Source organism: Hypomesus transpacificus, chromosome 15 (genome assembly GCF_021917145.1).
Source record: "Hypomesus transpacificus isolate Combined female chromosome 15, fHypTra1, whole genome shotgun sequence".
NCBI lineage: Eukaryota > Metazoa > Chordata > Actinopteri > Osmeriformes > Osmeridae > Hypomesus > Hypomesus transpacificus.
The window spans coordinates 7,327,394-7,340,573 of NC_061074.1; the positions used below are offsets into that span (position 1 = coordinate 7,327,394).

General features: G+C 40.5%; 1 protein-coding gene across 1 annotated transcript in view; it reads right to left on the reverse strand.

Moving 5' to 3' along the window:
* LOC124478106 (limbic system associated membrane protein) overlaps positions 1 to 13,180 on the reverse strand; it is a 254,800-nt gene that overhangs the window by 98,664 nt on the left and 142,956 nt on the right. The gene's annotated exons all lie outside the window — the stretch shown is intronic.

The following is a 13,180-nucleotide window of genomic DNA, read 5'->3' on the forward strand; positions in this document are numbered from 1 at the left end:
TTATTTGAAACCATGTCCTCCTCTAACCCCCAAAGCTCAGAGTGAGAGTATTCATTTTATTCAGAGAAGAAAACCCTCATCTGCAACAAAAGATACCGGTCAGCAAAAACCTGTGAATGAATCCGATACAAGGTTTCTCTGAAGGCCAGGGGGGCAAATCGTTAACCAAGCCATACCCAAGCACTCAAATGTACAGACAGATGCATTATGTAGCCCCAGAAAACATACATACATACATTTATTAAATTAAATTTGAACTGTAACCAATAGGGTTTGTGCATTCATACAATTACTATTTCTATATACTGTACTTTTGTACATGTGAAACCCTCAGTTTGATGTGACACATGGATAGTCTATGGACTTTGTTCTAAAATGGAAAGTCATAAGAGAATCAACGATAATTCACTGGTCAGAATCCAGAGGAGGGCAGACAGGAGTAACTGAAGAATCGCTCCATCATTCCTGCAACAATTTATTCCATTATCATTGCGGTTAGGGGAAAGAAATAGATGCAGTTCAGGTCAATCACCATGCAAATGCAGATTCTGACGTGCTGGCCTCTCGATTGGAAAGCTAATCAGGCACTGAATCACTCTAAAGGTGTGACGGTCAGGGTTTGACCTCACTCAACGTTTGACCATTATATATTGCAAACAGAAATGATCTCACACACTACTTCAACAGCAACATCATCTCCTTCCTCTGCACAGAATTACTTTGAAATGACCCTTAGGTCAGCCTTTCACATATTATTCATCTCTAACAGTAGACATGCACATTTGAGCCGTGCACACTAGCTGTAGTCGGGGATTTGGCTTGAGTTTGTTCAATGTGAATTTTTTATAGGACATGCACACGTTCATATCAAACCTTTATACAAAACATTTCCCACAAATATTAAGCGTACAATAAATACCTAGCCTGGCTGCCAGCCCAACTTATCCCCGCCCACAAAAAAATTGGGTCGGGAAGTTGGGTCTGGGGGGCACGTTTGGGGAAAAATTATGTCAGAACAGGAGCTGTTCGGACCAATGAAATTGTCAGGGCGGGCTTTATTCAATGATGGACAAATGATCCACAGTAACGTAATCAACAACGTCACCAAAGAATGGTTGGGTTGAATTCGTTTTCAACAGACAACATATTACGTTGCTCTGATTGGTTGTACGTCTATCCAATTGAGTGAAGAGGCATTTGTTTTACGAGTTCGGTTGAAACACGCCCCATATTCACAGCCCAACGGAGAGTTATCAAACTCATATTCTGACTAGAATTATGAGTAAAACAAAGTCAGGCTATTAACTACCATGCAAGTACACAGCAATACCTATTGTTACCGCAGTTAAATACGACCTGCTGTGTAATTACATTTATTTATGTGTACGTGGTATAGGTTGTTACACAAGTGAAACTTGGCATGGGGTTGTCCCTTGTGGTAAGTGGACCTGAATAATAAATAATGATCTTGTTTAATTAACACAGCCTTCAACAGTCACTTTGTACCATTCCACTTTGTACCAACTGTTAGGCCAACACCCCACTATGCCACATTTTTCTAATAACAAATACTGCTAATCCTAGGTACTAACATTGTAAATTTAATTTAAAGTTTTACCATACATATTGTATATGAAGTTTGTATGTACTGTAAACATTCAGTATGTTGTTTTTCCTAATACAAGTTCACATTGAACTATTATTCCTCAACACAGCTTCTTTACCACATTTGTTATTATGATCGTGATTTATAGGTTAGTTGCAGATCTTTCTTGGAGCTATCACTTCATAAAAACGTTTTCACAGTATGAAAAACATATAACTTAGAATACAAAAAGATAATGAAGTACTATCAACACATCAAGTTAATTACAGTAGAGTTGACATACTCCACAGTTTCCTTGTCCATCTCCAAACTCTTGCAATCTTCATTTGTTCAGCTCTGTCCGCAGTTGAGCTAGAGCCAGAAATACTTGTGTTTATGGTTTGTTGATCTATCAATGCCTCATTTATATGAATGATACCTCTACCCATCAATTGTCAAATCTAAACTACAGTGGAAGGTGCGGAGCTTATTGCCCAAAAGTAATCCAAAACAAACTGCCAACTGCTGAAGGGACGTGAAGGTCAACAACCAAAAGTATTAAGGTTATTTTTAAGGTCAGTTATTTTGAAGGAATTCACACAATGAATACAATCCTGTGGCTGAGGATGTAGCCTGCATTTGAAATCAATGTTGACATATTTCCTGTTTGATGTCCTGCTGAGTTGTAGCATGTATCAATCTCTGAATTGCCGGAGGCACATCTTTATAATAAAGCTGAACCTTTTCCCCCAGGTGATATTGACCCACCGTTTACTTACGGCTGGAGGATCTAGAAAGATGGGCAGTATCACAATTTGGAATCTGCACACCTTGAGTATTTGGAGTAGCCTAAAACAAGTGGGTACAGAGTCAGATTTCTTTAAACCAATATTTATATTCAAGAGAAGAGCAAAGCATTGATATGAACAATTGTTGTATTCACTCAGTATGCACTGTCAACGTTTACTACACTGGGACGTTTGAGGGTGTTCAACTGAAGCCCTCTCAGTCTGAAAAAAAGTATTGTGGTTGGCTTTAGCTCCGTTAGACTAGTAAATAGGATGTCGGCTGGCAATTGAGTGGCCGATAGCTGAAGCCGGGGAGGGATTTAACCCATGGATGAGTAGTAAAGACTGACTCAACCACACATGAGAATCTGTTCCCAACATGTGGTACGCCTCTGTGACCACAGAATGGAGACCTTCAGGGGAGCTCTAACAACACAACTTGTCACAGCTAAGCACACTACAACCAAACAGGCTATCAAACACACACATGCTCGTAGGCATACATGCACAACCACATTCATACAGCCACACACACACAGCATCCATTTGTTCACTCCTTCAACAGTGCAAGTGTTCATGCCATTATTGCTAGCCAGTATCTCTCTCTCTCTTGCTCTCTCACATTTTCTCTCCATAAAATCTCTCCCTCTCCCTCTCCCTCTCCCTCTCCCTCTCCCTCTCCCTCTCCCTCTCCCTCTCCCTCTCCCTCTCTCTCTCTCTCTCTCTCTCTCTCTCTCTCTCTTTCTCTCTCTCTCTCTCCCTCTGTCTGTCCTTGCCAGATTAATAATGCAGGGCTCCTCCATATTTGAATAGATGGATTCCCTCGATAAAGCACTTCTCTGGAGACAGAAGACCCACAGGCCTATCTGCAGGGCCTCAGCAATAATCTGCACTCTCCCCCCTCTTTTCTAATTAGGATGCCATAAAAAGTATAAAGCACTAATAATAGTAGGGGCCAGGCATCAACATTGACTTTTATTAAGAACTTTAATCTTACTTTTTTTTACCAAAATAAAAAACCGAAAGCATTATAACGTATACATTTAAGTACATTTAAATTGATGACCATACAACTATATACCAACGTATGCATATTACAAGCATCTGGATCGAAAGTGTCACGACGTGAGGTGGGGTTGGACCCAAATGCAGGGGAGTACCAAGGCATAGTGAGGAACACAGGTTTAATTCTCAAAACGGGAAACAGACAGGGTACACGCAGGGACAAAGGGTAATGCTAAGACAAAGACTGGACACAAAGCAGGAACCTAAATACACAGAAACAAACAAGACACAGGTGAACACAATGAAACTAACGACAACTGAACGAGACAGGTGACAGGGAAACACTAGGGCAGGGCAAAACCAAAAACAATAGGGGGGCACGGCTGTGGCCGTGACAGAAAGTGTTACTAAAGGAATGCCATGTAGTTACATGTTAGTGTGTGTTTTTAACCTTTATGTAAAGTGATATTTTGTTGTTTAACAAAAACAAAATCTCCACACTGACTTCTGTAGGTGATTCCTCAGATTTCTCTACCTTTGACCCCACCTGGAAGCAGGAGGCTCTACTTAATAGTTCTAAGTGCAGAAGGAACTGGATGCTGGTACTTGGTGTTGGGGGTTTGGAGATGGACCAGGAAACCATGGAGAAGGTCAGGTGTGCTGCAGAGGTGACCTGTCCTCACACACACACGCACACACACACACACAGCGGTTGTATAATCCATCACTGTGTTATTACTCAGTCTGCCCTGCGTAGAATGACCCACAACAGTGTAAAGATGACAGTAAACGAGGATGAGTCCAATCCAGGGGTGCACAGCGGCAGCCCAGGTCCATCTGCTGCCCCCACAACACAGCCAGCCAGCCAAGGGCACCGGCAACACCAGTCACACTATGGACGATAACTGCTTCACAGTCCAACACTGTTCAAGCACCAACCTAAGGTATAGTAACCTCTCCTTCAGTATCCCAACTGGTTTCATTGAAACATCAGGAAAGTAAAGTTTGGTTTAAAATCATACAATACTCTCTTTATAGCAGGTCTATACATTGGTATGAGGGTGCACCCTGCTCCGTAACATGCGTTGATACACACTATGGGACCAGAAAAAAAACCTTTGCTGAAAAGCTGCAGCTTTGATAAAATGTTGACAGTATCATTAACAGTATGAAATTCACCACAACATCTCCACTGAATGTAGTTAATTTTCAGTCATTTAGTCATTTAGCAGACACTCTTATCCAGAGCGAGTTCTCCAAGTACACGGTTTCTCTGTAAAGAATTGATTTATATCAATATTGTATGGAAGTATCACTGAATTAAGTATGACGGGCAACTCATTTTTGTTTTTGTTTACACTGGCAGGATATATCAATATTAAGTCACACAAGTGAAGACTCCCAAACACACATGAAGCAGACACAACATTTGAAAACGTTCTTTTCATCTCTCCCCTACCTTTACCCCATCTCTCTCTCTCTCTAATCTCAAATTGGTTTTAATTTACTTCACGTTCGGCTGGTCTCAGGTGGCTCAAAAATGCCCTGCGGTTTCATAAATAACAGAATAATAAGCACCGAGTACACACTACACTAATTACATGAAACAAGGTGTCTGAAGACTAGCACTGTTGTTAGGCAGAGGTTCTTTAGTGACCTCTGCAAACTCCCACAATCAGTGAGTCGGTCCGAACCCTAAAAACATACTTTCAAAAGTTACCGACCCTGCTTTGAGCAGAGTGGATTGAGCTTTAATCTGCCATGGGTGAGACCTTGGTTCTGTTTGTCATTGAATACTGGTTTTAACTATCAACTGTGCTATCCTAACTATCCTATTTACTGTAATAACTAAAAAAGACTAGCTGCTGATTCTGGTTGGGGATGCAAAGCTTGCAAGTATGAGATGAATAATAGATGTGAAGCTATAAAGATAGCACCCTAAAGTGTTGTGGTTTACATGTACCCTATCATCTTCAGCTTGATAAAAACGTATTTTTTCTCTCAATTAGCCTCAAAGGCCTCCCTTATGACCCTATTTGTTGTATAAATATAACGAATCTTGCAGAACGGTCATTTGGAAAGTGTTCAAAGGGAACAAACTAAACCACAAGAGCAAGAATGCGCTTCTTTCCAAATGCGGTTTAAAACAGCATAGCAAATGTTTTACGGAGGATTCCCTTGTTAGAGTCTCTGTCGAGTCTGAAAATCAAAGAAAAACGGATTTGCTTTTATGTGGAAATGTTGCTTTTCAGATGTCCATCTAAAAATCATACATCAATTAGTTCAAATTCAAATTAACCTTCAAATAAGAAGTATTTTTCACTGAGATATGATTCAATGTTTCGTAGTTTTCACATAGGATTAATTATGAAGCCAACTAATTAAAAGACGGTAAACCTTTGTCTCGAAACGACAGACAAACAGACAGAGACACAGACAGACATGCAGAGACAGTTGTGACTGTCTCATTTATAAAATCCTCATTTGAAGTCAGAAGAATGAAGGAACAAAAGCAAAGCCTCAAAAGAATCAGGTCACTACCGGAGCAAAATCTCTGAAGTGAAAGAAAAAGAAAAGTTGGTTTGTAGTTAATCAGAGATCGACATCTGATTCATGCAAAGGTTATTTTTGAACATTAATAAGAACATTGTCCCTGGTCTTCATCTTATCATCTTAAATTAGGAGGTCTAACTATTAAAAGAACAGCATGTAAGAACCTTTAGACATCAAAAAAAATCTATTAAAAAAAAATTATATATATAACAAACAAAAATAGAAAATGAGGTTCCCCTACTGAACCAAAGTCATGACACAAAAGTATTCAACCATGTGCAGTACAGGCATTGCAAAACAAATTCACTGTCGTTTGAAAAAAATGTCTCAGCTTTGGGACCACAAACATGATTTTACACCTTAAGTGACAATTTACATCATAAAATGCATTAACACGTCAATGGCTATTTTTATAATAGGCCTAGGTGAAACTATACTTTACTGAAGATTTTTAACAACCTTTAAAACAAATATATATTAATACAGTTTGATATGCAGATATACTATTAGCTGCATTGCTTTAAAGGTATAGTTATCCATGTATTATCAAAGACTGGATGAATAAAGCTACTGGTTGTGTCTATTTTTATATCAGTGAATAACTGACATCTCCCTCAGGAGTTTTCACAGTTTTAGGGATTACTTTAAAATGTGCAAATTGGGTTTAAAAAGTACATATATTTAATTCCTAAAAAAGAGAACACATTCCACAGTACCGCAACAACCAGTCAGTAAGGTCTCGGTAGTGTTTATTCTGCTAATCAAACAAACACCCACGCTTTAAGCAGGCTAAAGGTTAGCATTCAACAGTTGATATGTACATGTCCATCATCGACCACATTTAAACCTCACAGACACTTGATATTGGAGTAATAATATTAATGTTATTAATAATATTTCACATTGTAGATTCTGGACAAAGATACGCTATTCGCTCAACATAAACTTTCTGTTTAAATTATTATTGTTGTAGCTCACTTAATGTGTATAAATACAAAATGGCCAGCCATGTTAGCAAAATGGCCATGTTATCACAACCCAAATTGAGGGTTAGTTTAGAGAAGTTGTTATAGCTGCATTGTTTTTAACCCCAATAAAGTTTAGGGGTCCATCAGGCAGTGGATGAGTAGCAGAAATTGGAAAACCACACAAGGATTAAACATTCTTAAATGCTGTGCAATAATAATTATGATTAAACCAAGTTTTTTTCAACCATGGCAACTTAATTCAACCAATTACCATAACTATACTATTACTCATCACCATGTTGCACAGAACATGCTTACATTTAAGCAAGTCATTCATAATGTAAAATATTATTACTCTTCAGTGGGTGCAATGCAACTAGGGAGAGACGACATACCTGTAAATGGTGAAAACAGACAGGTACTGAGAGAAGACCAGAAAAATAAAACCTAGTAGAGAGACCTACTGTAACAATGACGCATCATTGTCTTACAAGGAACAGTTTCGCATGGAAGACTCAGTCACCTGAGAGAGTGAGTCATGTTCCAAATCCCTTTAAAAAAATTCAATTTCTTTCCAGGCTCCCTAAATGCTTTGGTACACCAAAGCAAAGCTTTTGGAGGATGCTTGAGTCCTTGATTTGCTCTTGAAAGTGTTCCAATATTAAGTATATTGAAGTAGAGAAAATTACTTTTGTTGTTGCTTCAGTTGTTACTGTTTGAATTGATAAGATATTTCACAGTTGCATGCAGCATTAATCCAAAGAGTAGCTTGATAGTTTAATTAGGTGTTTGTATTTTTCTCCTTTAAAGGTTAAGCTTGCTCATCACTCATAAATTATTCATCCACCACTGTCTAAACTTTTAAGAAGTGAAAGTTATTGGAGTTGCTTTGAAACATATTTATCAAATGCAATTCATTTAGTATTTTTTTAGTCTTGTAAGGAATCATAATTTTTTTCTAATCATTTCAGGTTTAGTCATTAATATAAAGAAAATTCTATGGCACAGATGTCGATGGGATACTAGCTGGCTACAAAAGAACATGGCTCATGGCATATGTCTTCCAAAAAAATGAAACACGTTCACTGTCAGTCTTTGTTAAGGTCTCTAGTTAAATCTTAACTATGGGTACCCAGCCAAGACAGAGTTACCCTGAGAGTTGACCTCACCGAAGGGAACAGATGGAGCCATAAACCCCATTCCAGACACATCTGGCATGGTCCACAGGTGTGCAGGAAGGCAGGTAGGGAGGGATGTATGCCCAGAAGAAGGGGGAGCGGGGCAGGAGGAGTAGTAGTTACATATGTCCCCATGGATAACAGTAACAGGTATCAACCTAATGAGGAGCACTACATTGTTCTCTCTTCCTGAAAGTTCCTGTCTGTCAGCGCTCAACACATTGGCCACCCTCTCAGATCACAGCCTGCTTTGGGCTTCCTGCTTCTCATGGGACCAATCACAAAGCCTTGGCAGTCACCTGAGGCGGGCCACTAGTGCCAATGGAGTGAATGTTCGAGGGCATGGGGTCCTTGTCCAAGCCAGTCTCTCAGCAGCTGTTGCATTGCTCTGCTAGCATGGCAAAGACTCCTTAATATTCACACTGAGAATGAGGCCGCTGGTTCTTCTATGTCAGATTACAGCTGAGAGCCCTATACTGCATCCCTCAGGGGTAGGCAGTCACACCAAGATGCATTCAAACAGCCGCCAGTGTTACTGTTTTACACAACAGAGAAGTTACACTTTCTTGAAACTCTCCGAAATCAACGTTTGACTCCATGGCAAAAACTCCCAACTTACATGGTTTTACTCGATCATACTTCACAGCGAAGGGTCTTATTACCCATGACAGAAAGACGACTGGTTTCTCTCAAGCACTGGGATCAAGGTGACAAGCTCTCAAAGACCCTGACACACCCAGGAGATGCACGCCTGTGATATACACAGAAACGGATTCCTTGTGCTTTACATGGGGTCTGGCCAATGACTTCTGTTCCAGATTCCCCTGAAAGGAAGATGAAGCTGTTGAAAGGCATGTGTCGTGAGGCTCCTGACATGGATCTGTGGACCCGGGCTCCACACTCCTGCCTTTCATCTGCCTTATGAATACTTCTTGGAAGTGCTCCGCAAAAAAAAAGGTTCAGAACATGCAAGCCCAGGTGAAGCAGGTTGTGTTGATTGTTGAATGTGAATCAGCAACGAAACATTTGTTTTCCAATGAGTATGTGTTGGGTTTGAGAGACAGGCAGAGACAGACAGAGGGAGAGAGAGCAGGGTGGGGCAGAGGGAATGATAGGAAGTAAAGAGAAAGGCAGACAAAGAGAACAAGAGCAAAGGAGCCAGGTGTCACACTGTTTGCATCATTCAGCACCAGACATCAGTCCCGATGACATTCAACGGATAATGTTCTCATATGTACACTGCATTCCAGCATCACAAAGTATTGGGAAAGGGGTGGCAAACTATCCGCATTAAAGGTTGACATTAGGACTGCGAGGGACATTTCGTTAAACCCTTGGCATTGTTCCAGATCAAAGAATCGATAGGCTGAGCTCCAGAGACCAGCTCTGTGCATTATAATTGAACATCACTGTCACAGACACACTTTGTACATGGTTGTGTTAAAATGCAGGTATTATAATTAGTTTAACAGGGAAAGATTGACTAGTTCATACTTTTGTAATTGCCACAGCAGGGTCAGGTCTGAGCTCTCGGTATGGATAAGAATATGCTACTTAATGAGTATACTGTCCAAAATGGGCTGAAGAGGCTCCAGGCTATTATACCCCGAGCTCCCTGCTAATCTTTGCAGAAATCTCATTAACTTAAGTGCATTGTTGCACAACAAATACAGGCATAGCATGCAAATTTAGTCATAAATAATGTTCCCAACTCCCAACCCCATGTTTCATGACTTAATATTTTCCATCTTGACTATATCAATTCTGTATTGTTTGTACCCATAGTTGTTTCTTAGATCCTGCAGGAGTGTTTCACGATTACACCGTTTCAGGACCATTTTGTTGCACGCACACACACAAACAGTGCACACTTACACACACACTGACACTTGCACACACACTAACACTTGCATACACAAATGGCAAAGCAATAATCCTACTTTGAATTAATTATTGACGTGGAACAATTGCTCAGGCTGAGAAGTTAGCATAAAGGCTTAGATAAAAAAAAAAAAAGTGGTTTCTGTACATCTGCTGTTTTGTGTTATGTATTTAAAATGTGATCATTAGTAGTAGCATGTTTGTCCAGTTTAGTGGAAAACGGTTTGGTTCAAGCAAACAGTCGGAGAGTCATTGGATTAGCAATTGGATATGCTCCAGAAGATAATAAACCATTGTTGATCACGCATAGTGACAGCTCTAAAAGAAATGATATCCATGTTGTCTTTCTTATTCTGACTAACTTGGTACCTATGACCACAATTTGCTATTGTGGTAAAACCACTTTCAGGATGTACATTTCAAAGACTTATTTAAATAAGTATAGCTTTTTCAGAGGACAGACTGTACATAACTATTATTATATTGTCCCAGGATATGTTGTGCCTCTGTCTGTCTTCACAAAATCACAAGATAAAATGGACCAGTGCAACAAATATATCATCAGATGTTCATAGAGAGAGGGGAATAATGGCTCTGTGTGACAGTAGCTAAAGAAGTCCCAGATTCTGGACTTCTGTGTTGCTACTTAAGTCCACATCAGGGTCGCCCATTCACACCTATTCCAAACACCAATCCAATAGTTTGGCATCGCAACATAAAACTAATGGCAAATTTGTCTTAACATCCGTTAAGTCATCTCAGTGGTTTACAGTAGGGCCTCAGATCCATTTGATTAGAGGGAGTGAAGATGAGTTAGTAGCTACTGGGGTAACACATGACAACATAAAGAGAAGGTATCAGACTTCTACCGTTTACTAAATGTTGAGCTGGTGACTGCAAAAATAAGGGGAAATATATGAACAACTCTACTTAGACGTGACACAACAATACGTCTGCTAGTTATACATGGTAATGTGTCTCAGCCTGTTTCCGTCATGTCCTGTTAAACTAAGCATCTCCCCTGGCTAGCTTGGGTTTAAATAAAAACATCCAGTAATTGGCTTATTGGATGAGTTCAGGCCATATATTTATGGGATAACAGTTGATTCAGAATTGGTTTATTGGCCATGAAATTGCTCATATAATGAAAATTATTCAATGGCTTCCACTCAAATACATACACTTTGTCTCTCTCTGTTTATCTCACCTCTCTCTCTCTCTCTCTCTCTCTCTCTCTCTCAATCCGTTTTTAACAACTACATACACACACACAGACAGAGACACACAACTACATTGCATGGTAGAGGGGACATGAAGGACATTAAAAACATTCCCCCAATCCAACTTGGGGGCTTCTTTCTACCTTTGTAGAAACTAACCCCGCTGCCTTGTGTCCTAGCAAACACCTGAACAGAGACGCTATCTTGGCTGTGGCTCCAGACCATGCACGTGTCTCCTATCGTATGCTGTCTGTGGCTCCCATTGGCTATTGTCCCTGGTGATGCTCACTCAATATCTGGTTTCAGACAGCAAGAGCTATGTGGCTTCCACAGCCCAATCTCATTTATTTATATCCACCCATGAGATCAGGCCCTTGCTGGCAGCTGGTCAGTACGACGAAGGTCTGCCATTCGCCAGATTTCTCCCTCCTCAATGGCTTTGAAAAAAGCTCCTATCTGAAAAGCAGTCTTCTACAGTAGGCCCAACGCTCTCTGCATTTCAAAGTGGGTGAACTGTGCTTTGAGAGCCGGAGGGACCACCAGCACTCCACATTCCACTCCACACACACACACACACACTTTTAAACACTTGAGTAGGAGGCACGTGAAACACACACACTCAAGCATGCATCAACTCAAGCACGCACATTCACACCAACACACACACACACAAACACACACACACCCTCTCTCTGCTGGATTAGCCAGTTCTATATAAGCATGACCTGAGGAGGTGCCCCAGCACTGTGGAGGGATCCTGTTATTTAGGACATGCTCTGTAACCCTCATACTCACTCATTAGAGGGAGAAGAAAAACATCTCAACGAACACCTGGTGCTCTGAAAATGTCAGCACAAGTAGAGAAGACCCTGTACTGTTGTCGACATAGTTTCATAAGAAATGACTATATTTAAGTGTGTGTGCATGAGTGCGCGTGGTGTCTGTGTGTGTGCATGTCCATGGTCATCAGTGTCTTGAGTGACATGTGTCACACTCATTACAGCAGTGAAGAGACCCACAGCATCTCCACTCCCCTCAGTCACAACGTTGGCCGCCTTTGCAGGTGCAGTATGTAACAATCCAGGCAGGGTTAACCTGTGCTTGTCCTGACTGACAAGTCATTCTCTGGGTACACAATAACCTCTGGCCCTCTTCTCATCATCCATGTCTTCTATGACAGGGCTCTGATTAGGCTCTGCAGAACACTGCTAGTTTCACTCTCTGCAATCCCTCTCTTTCTTTCTTTATCGCTCTCTCCCTTTGCCTCTCCCTTTCTCTTCCTGATGCTCTCTCTTCATTTCTCTCTCTCCTTTCTCCCTTCTCCTCTTGGATTAGATACGGGCTGCCAGACAATGACATATGATCCGTGAGACAGTGGAATAATAGAAGGTAATTAATCCACAGTGCTGCCAAACCTGTTTGGAGCTCTACAGGCTGCTGGAAGGACCATCTCACCCTGTCTGACAGTCCAGGAGATTTGACAAGTGACCGGTATCATTTTTTGATCGCAGTTCTCTGGTAAAACTAGGAAAAGGGGTTATGGACAAAAAAGTCTGCACTTCCGCTGTGAATGCATGGCTTAACTTTAACTTAAAACATATTTTCGACAATTATTCGAGTCCTGTATAAAGTGTTACCAAGGATTTTGTTACTACACCTTGCATATATATTTATCACTGGAGCCTGATCAGTCTTGTTAGATTACATTTGGGGAGTAGTGAATGAATGTGCATTAGGGGTGATCCATCCCCTTGATCTATGCTCTAAGTCCTTTTTGATCTATGTGCTGAGTTCAAACTACCCAGTCGTAAATTCCTGCAAAGTGCAATGAAAATGAAAAGAATCAAATTGAATATTTAACTGTTCCATTTTACTAGGCGGATGTACAGCACAAGCACATTCTCAAGGACCAAAGCTCTAATCTACGCAGCTAACTAACATCCCCTTTTAATTAGTCATTTATTATAAATTTGAAAATTCAGCGTTGAAATTGCTGAAACCG